This window comes from Hirundo rustica, chromosome 1 (assembly GCF_015227805.2).
Source record: "Hirundo rustica isolate bHirRus1 chromosome 1, bHirRus1.pri.v3, whole genome shotgun sequence".
Classification (NCBI taxonomy): Eukaryota; Metazoa; Chordata; class Aves; order Passeriformes; family Hirundinidae; genus Hirundo; species Hirundo rustica.
The window spans coordinates 48,113,499-48,120,237 of record NC_053450.1 but is presented as its reverse complement, the minus strand read 5'-3'; the positions used below and the strand labels follow the sequence as shown (position 1 = coordinate 48,120,237).

At 50.3% G+C, this 6,739-nt stretch overlaps 1 long non-coding RNA gene across 1 annotated transcript; it reads left to right on the top strand.

The window, feature by feature from the left end:
- The first annotated feature begins 617 nt into the window (after window positions 1–617).
- LOC120764032 (uncharacterized) lies at window positions 618–3,297 on the top strand. The gene is made up of 3 exons (XR_005704154.2): window positions 618–880; window positions 1,619–1,881; window positions 2,542–3,297. It is a non-coding gene; the product is annotated as an uncharacterized LOC120764032 (long non-coding RNA).
- The last annotated feature ends 3,442 nt before the right edge of the window (window positions 3,298–6,739 follow it).

Genomic DNA, 6,739 nt, shown 5'->3' with positions numbered 1-6,739 from the left:
GCTGTGTCCCTACAGCCCAGCTGGTGGTCTGTGGGGAGTGGCACTGCATAGGGAGTCACCTATGGGGCATTTGGGGCAAAGCTGAAAATAGCCAGGGAAAAGCCCTAAGCACTGCTGAGTTTTCATCTCCCAGCGCTCCTAGGCTCTGACAGCCTCAACTCTGTTGGATTTATCTGTGATGCCATGAGATGCCACTGATGTCAGTGCTCATGGTTGTCCTTTCTGCTGTGGTCACTAGCACCCAGAATTAAGGGCAATGTAAATTTATAAGGGTGGGCTGGCCATGGAGCTGGATTTGCCATTCTTAGTGTCCAATGGCACGGCATCTGTGTCATAAAGAGATGCTGTTAAACCTGACAGAGCCTGACATAAATAACAGAGAGCAGCTACATCACCTTTACTGTTGAGTTCTCTGCAGAAGCTATGGTAGTTGCTGAGTTAGTGCTGATTAGGCTTGTTTGGGACCAACAGCTTCCAAGCTGAGATAGCAGAAAACTCTGCATCACCTGACAAAATATTCATCTGAAGTTTGTATGAGAATCTGCTTAAAGCCGGTTTAGTGAAGTTGAAACAATGACTTGAAGGGCTAAGTAGCAATTCTTGCTGGTAACCTCAGAAGTGATCTACTGGCAAGGTTCATTTCTGCAAGAGGTATTTCCATGCAGGTCTGCGGCACTGGCTCTTCATGTGTAAGTCATCATGAACAAGGACAACTTTCAGCTGAATGAGTAGCCTTAGACCTTTTTAGGATCTGGATAAATGAGCAGAGACACAGAAGCAGGGCTTCTTTGTAAGCCCCATTTCCCACACCCTATCAGAAAAAAGACAACTTACAGTAACATTACAATGAAGATATGCTGCTGCAAAGCAAATAACCTATGTAAGTTTATACTAAAACTGTGTTGTTGGGGGGGGTTAGGTTATTATTTCAGAAGTGAATATTAAAGTTGTGTGCTGCTAAGCTTACGTTTGATTGCCATTGGCAAATGTTAAATGCATCATCCTGGTTACTGATGGATGTTGCCAGCAACTCTCTGAAGTTATCCTGTAACACTGTAGCATGGTATTTTCTTCAGTTTATTGAGTTTATTGAATGTGCATAGGTCTTTTTTTTTTTTTTTTTTTTTTTTTTTTTTTTTTTTTTTTTTAACCCTTGGGAATAGTAGTCACTCTATACAGCACACTGATTTACTCTGAGGGTTGCTTACTTCAGAAAAAAGGCTGCTAACTCTATCCATATTAAGAATATGAAAAGGAAAAAAAAAAAAAAATCTTGAACCTCAGTAACATTAGGATTACTCCTATCTCCTTTGTTACTGTATTCCATCTTTAATACAAAAAACTATTTTGTCCATCAAGAAAGACAAATCAAGAAATTATTACAATGTGTATATGTAAAAAATGTAAGAAATTACAGAGAGAAAAAACCACTTTTTTATACTGGGCTACGTTACTTTTTGCTCATCTAATTGGAATTAAAAGAAAATCGTTTGACTCTTTAAAGTTCAGTCATCTGTGACCTCTTAAAAATCAATCAATAACAGCAGGGGAACAATATATTTTAGCCACCTAGTTTTGCGACGATTGGCTTGTTAATTGTTCTTTTTATTGTTTGCAGATACTGGCGTCCTTTACTATTGAATTATAAATTCAACGGGAGCAGCAATAACGGATGCATAAATCCAATCTTTTCCCAAAGTAATCGAAAAGCGCGGATTATCTGCACGCCCTCTTTGGTGCTCAGGCTCAGGCGGAATGGATAAACACTGGCAGCGATTACACGAACGAAATGGAAATTGCGGTATTCCCACTGCGAACGTATATATTTATACCTCTAGCTGCAAACAGAGGGCTGTGTCCGCGGAGCCATTAACACCGAAGGTAAGAAAAGCCAGAGGGAAGGAAGGCGTCGCCTCCCCGGAGGTGAATCGGCAGCATCGCTTATCTTCGGGCCGATGGGGATGGGTGCCGCCCGGCCGGGACCTGCCTCCGCGACCCCCTCCGACACCTCCAGCTATCAAAGGGAGGGGGAAACCCGCTTCTGCGGGGATGACAGGCCACGCCAAGGGGGGATGCGCGCATTTTGCCTGTCCGCGGGGCCGCACACCTCTCGTTGGAAACCTCTCCCCATCTCCATCCTACCGCCCGTGGCATGCTTGCTCGCACCTTCCCGAGGCAGGAGCCGCGCACTGACTTTTGATAGCAGCGAGGAGCGGGGCTATTAATAGGCTACCTAATTACCCTGAGCTGCTAACTCCGAAATCTCTCATTCTGTGATGTGGTTGTTTTGATTTGATTTTCCAATCTAGTAGCTCTTGCGTGTACAGAACTGGTCAGACTCGCTCTGGAAGATATTATTTTAACGTTTAAAAATCTACTTTCATTCCAAGCAGGAACAAAGTCCCCAAACTTTGACATTTCACACGAAAGCAGCAAGCCGAAACATTTTTAGCTGGGATGGAGGGAATCGGTTTGTTTAGCTAAGTTTACGAATGTCGTTGTTTGGGGGTTTATTGTGATTATTTTCACATGTGTTCTCAGACATTTCGATCAGGCAGGTAAATGGCGAGGAAAGCGGCTCCAAAAGGGAAGGCGAGAGGTTGCCACGATGCCAAGAGAAACGGAGCGGCCCCGCCGGAGCTCAGCGTGGACACGCGAGAAACGGAGCTGCTCCCGAAAAATCCTTCCAAGAGAACGCATTGATTCTGATCCGTGGAAAACATTTCACTGGAAAACTGTGACTTTTTCTCGTGGTTTATTTTATTTCCTGGACAGAGAAGTAAGAAGACAACTATGTGGGGGGTTTCCCGGCAGGTTTCGATGCATGCATAGACCGATATTTCCTTCACGGCGTGCGGCAGTGGCGACAGCCATCCCAGGGAATAATCGGTGACGGTTTTCGTCTGGTTGTTTTTTGTTGGTGTTTTGTTTAGTTTAGTTTTGGAGTCCTTTTGGGAGGGGTGGGTTTAAGTGAAAAAGAATTAACTCTCTGTGCTGCGGGCATGGGGGCGGAGGCAGGATAGCTAATTGCAGATCGGATTTGATATTGCCTAACATCCGTGAGAGGGAACGGGGGGAGGATGAGGAGCAGCCCGGCTCTAAAGCGCTGGGGAGCAGCAGCGCGGCTCCGCCGTTACCAGCTCTCTCCCACAACGACCTCTCGCAGCAAGAAATTTTCCCCCGGGTTTTCCTGCCAGATCCAGAGGGAGAGAGCCCTGAAAGCCTTCCCCAGCACCAAGGCAGGAGCGGACAGTGATCCCCGCTGCTCCGGCCCGGGGGACGCGGCGGTGGGAAGGGCTCTGGGCTCCCACTGCGGCCGCGGGCGGCGATGGCTCCCACCGCTCCCCCCACCCCCCCGCCCCCCTGTTCCCCTCTACGGGGCGGCGGGAGCCAGGGTGGGGACCTTTCCTTCTGGCCTTGTCTCGAAACGAGTTCTTTCACTAGGTGTGAAAGCCGATTCGCACACAGAGTCGAGGTCCTTGATTTATCTGCAGCAGAGCGCAGAAAGGAGTACTGCAATTAAAAATAATACATAATAGTCACCGCAAGCAGTAAGTGGACCACAGCCCCACCGCAAGGACATTGAGATAAAAGGGTCAGAATTAGGCCATTTTAGCCACCGATTCTCAAAAGCTTTTAAACGGCCGAGGAACAATAAAAGTAATCTTTAGCTCATTTTCAAGGTCCCTGTGTATGTGCTGGAAAGAGACAAAACCTGGATGCCCCTGTTGGACAGAAGCAGGTAAATCGTAGGGTTTAGCGTACTACGTGTGTTGCGGCTGCCTCCCGGTCACCCCGAGAACTGGAGGGCATCGCCTTCGTCCTGCGCGCCCCACCGGGGCTCGGCGTGCGGGTACCGCGGCGCGCCGGCTCCGGGAGTCAGGTTACGCGGCAACAGCAGCCTCCTCCGCGCCTTTGGCTGATTTTATTTATTTTATTTATTTTATTTATTTATCTTAAGGCTGAAATCATTAACCAGCCGGACCTCAGAGACTGGAGGGAGGGCAAATAAAAAGAAGCTGCCCATCATTATTTAAAAAAAAAAAAAAAAAAAAAAACAAAAAAAAACCAAAAAAAACCAAAAAACCACAAAAAAAAAACACCCCCAAAAAACCCAAACAAACCAACAAACCACCCCCCCAAAAAAAACCCCAACCCCCCTCAAAAAACCACCCCCCCCCCCAAAAAAAAAAAAAAAAAGACACAAACAATACAACAACAAAAACCCCAATCACACAGAAACTACACACTTGGGTACATATTGCATAAATGTCCTTGCAGGCTCTCTGCTGCCTGATGCTTATTTGAGCCTCAGGTGTTGAAAGACACCGTGGAAATCACCCAAAAGCACGCGGCAGCGTGTCACCAGTGGCCGGGAGGCCGCTGGCTGTAGCGGGGAATATCCTTCTGCCCCGCTCCCCGCTGCCGGGCACGGCTTCAGCCTGGGGGGAGCCGAGCTGCCGGGAGGGAGCGGGCAAAGTTCCGCAAGCCGGGTCAGGGTGTCCTGCTCCGCGGGGCCCGGAGCCTGCTGTCTGCGGCCAGCGAGTGGGGCTGGAGCTGAAGCCCGGCCTCTGAGCACCCGGCAGCCCATCGTTGGGAGTTTCGGGGAAAGAAAAAACAATGCCTCCTCATCCCTGAGAGTCTGGGGGTCCGTCCTCACCATTGGCACACCTGATCTACGGCAAAGGGCGCGCTCACCGCCCCCGCCTCTGCCCGCGCTGTGGTGTGGTAGAGGACTTCGCTGCTTTGGGGGTCAGTTTGGCCGACCACTACCCTCAGCTCCCCGGGCCCAAGACGGAGGTGATGGGTGATGTCAATCCCTCCGAAACCCATCTCTTCCCCACCGTTCCTGCCGCAGGGGCTGGAGCCCAGCGCGGCCGGCAGCTCCAGGCTGGGCTGAGCGCCCTCGAGAGCCGTCGGTTCCCCGATCGATATGTCCGCCTCAATGTCACAGCCGCTGGGCAATGGAAACAGCCCGTATCGTGGGGTAGCCTTGATAAAAGTATATTTTAAGTAGCGCGGATAAGCGAAGGGGAGAAGAGAGGGGGAGAGGTGCCGGCACGTCGCCCGTAATAACCGCTGCTCTTATCAGCCCGGCCTAAACTCCCCAGCAGTTTCTAAAGTACATTTAGTTACATAAACACGTCTCGGAAAAGAATACACTCCAGCCTGCGATAGTCACCAAAGTGACCCCTCGTACCGCCTCGCACCCCAGCCGGCCGGGCCCCCACGGGAGCGCTGGGGTCGGACCCGGCGGGCGATGCCCGCTGCTCCCGGGACTGTCCGGGCCGAGGAGCAGCGAGGGCGCAGCCCGACCGAGCCCTCCCCTCTTCCCGAGTGCAGCCCCCGGTAAGGGATCGCCTTTGCAGAGAGCCGAGAGTGGGAGAAGGAGCAACAGCTCTGCGCTGCCACACGGCTTACCCCCAACCCTTTTTTGGGAGGTTAAAGTGCCCGCGAGGGAATTTGCCTTAATTGGATACGAAACTTTTTTTCCCCCCCAATCTGCCTTCTTCCCTCTTTGTCCGCAACTACCGGGAGCGATGGTCACCTCGCTGGCACCTCCTCCCCGGCGGCGTCTTCGCGCAACCGAGCACCCCCCTGCCCTCAAAAATGTCCCTGCACATGGCACCCCCGGGTATCGAACCCCGGCACGGCGACACCTGAGAGCCTCCCGGAGCCCCGGGGTGAAAGTTACGTCAGCAGAGCTGGATTTGGGGAAGGAGTGACGTAATGGAGAGTTGAGAGTCTATGATTCGAGCGGTTCGACAGCAAACCCGAAAAGAAAAGGAGCGGAGAGGAAAGGGGTGACTGGGAATGGTTTCTCACGCTGGTCCCAGTTTAAGCCGGGTTTTCTTATCGCGTTTATCGGAGGAAATAAAATGAAGCTTGTAGCCCAGCTATAACGTAAACAGGCTAATCGGCGGGGAAAAAAAAAAAAAAAAAAAAAAAAAAAAAAAAAAAAAACACAAAAAACCACCAAGGCGCCTGAGTGTAAAACACGGGTCACTTTGGAGCCAGGGAAAGAGGCGCCTGCCAGGCCAACTCGGCCGTTCTTGCCAGCCATCCTCACCTTTCGGCAGGCGCCCTCCGGGCCCGGGAGGGTCCCACCGCCCACCGTGGGTTTACATGAGCACCGGAAAACCCCTCCCAGAGAGCAAAGCCCGTCGCTTGGAAAAAAAACCCCCAAAACAGAAAAAAAACCAAAACCCCCTCACGGTATTTCTCGCTATATATCTATGTTTATATATATTTTTACACGTGTTTGAAATACCCACGTGTTTAACCGGAGATGGGGCATCCAAAAGACTGAAAGGAAACGCCGGGTTTAAAGCTCGGCGCTGTTCAGCACACAATTTGGTGTGGCAGCACCCAGGCTGGGGAGAAGCGGCGCGGGCATCGACTCCCGTGGCTTCCACTGCTCTCGTCTCACATTTGCAGGTAAAAACCACGACAAAAGTGTTTTAAGTTTCAAGCTAGGATCGGAAGACCAGCCGGGCAGAAAACAAATCACTGCCCTCGCGTGCCAAAGCTTATTTTCTATTTAATATTGCATTCACTAAAATACGCCCAAAAGCAAAATGGAGAAAGAGTCACTTCAGCCTGGCAGGGTGACCGATATTATTTAACGATATTATTTAGAGACAACTGACAAGGAAAGAAGTATCACCTTTAATCATACAATTTAATAAAGAAACGGTTTCCCGGGAACATGATTGTTTTCCGATCAAACCCCTGCCGC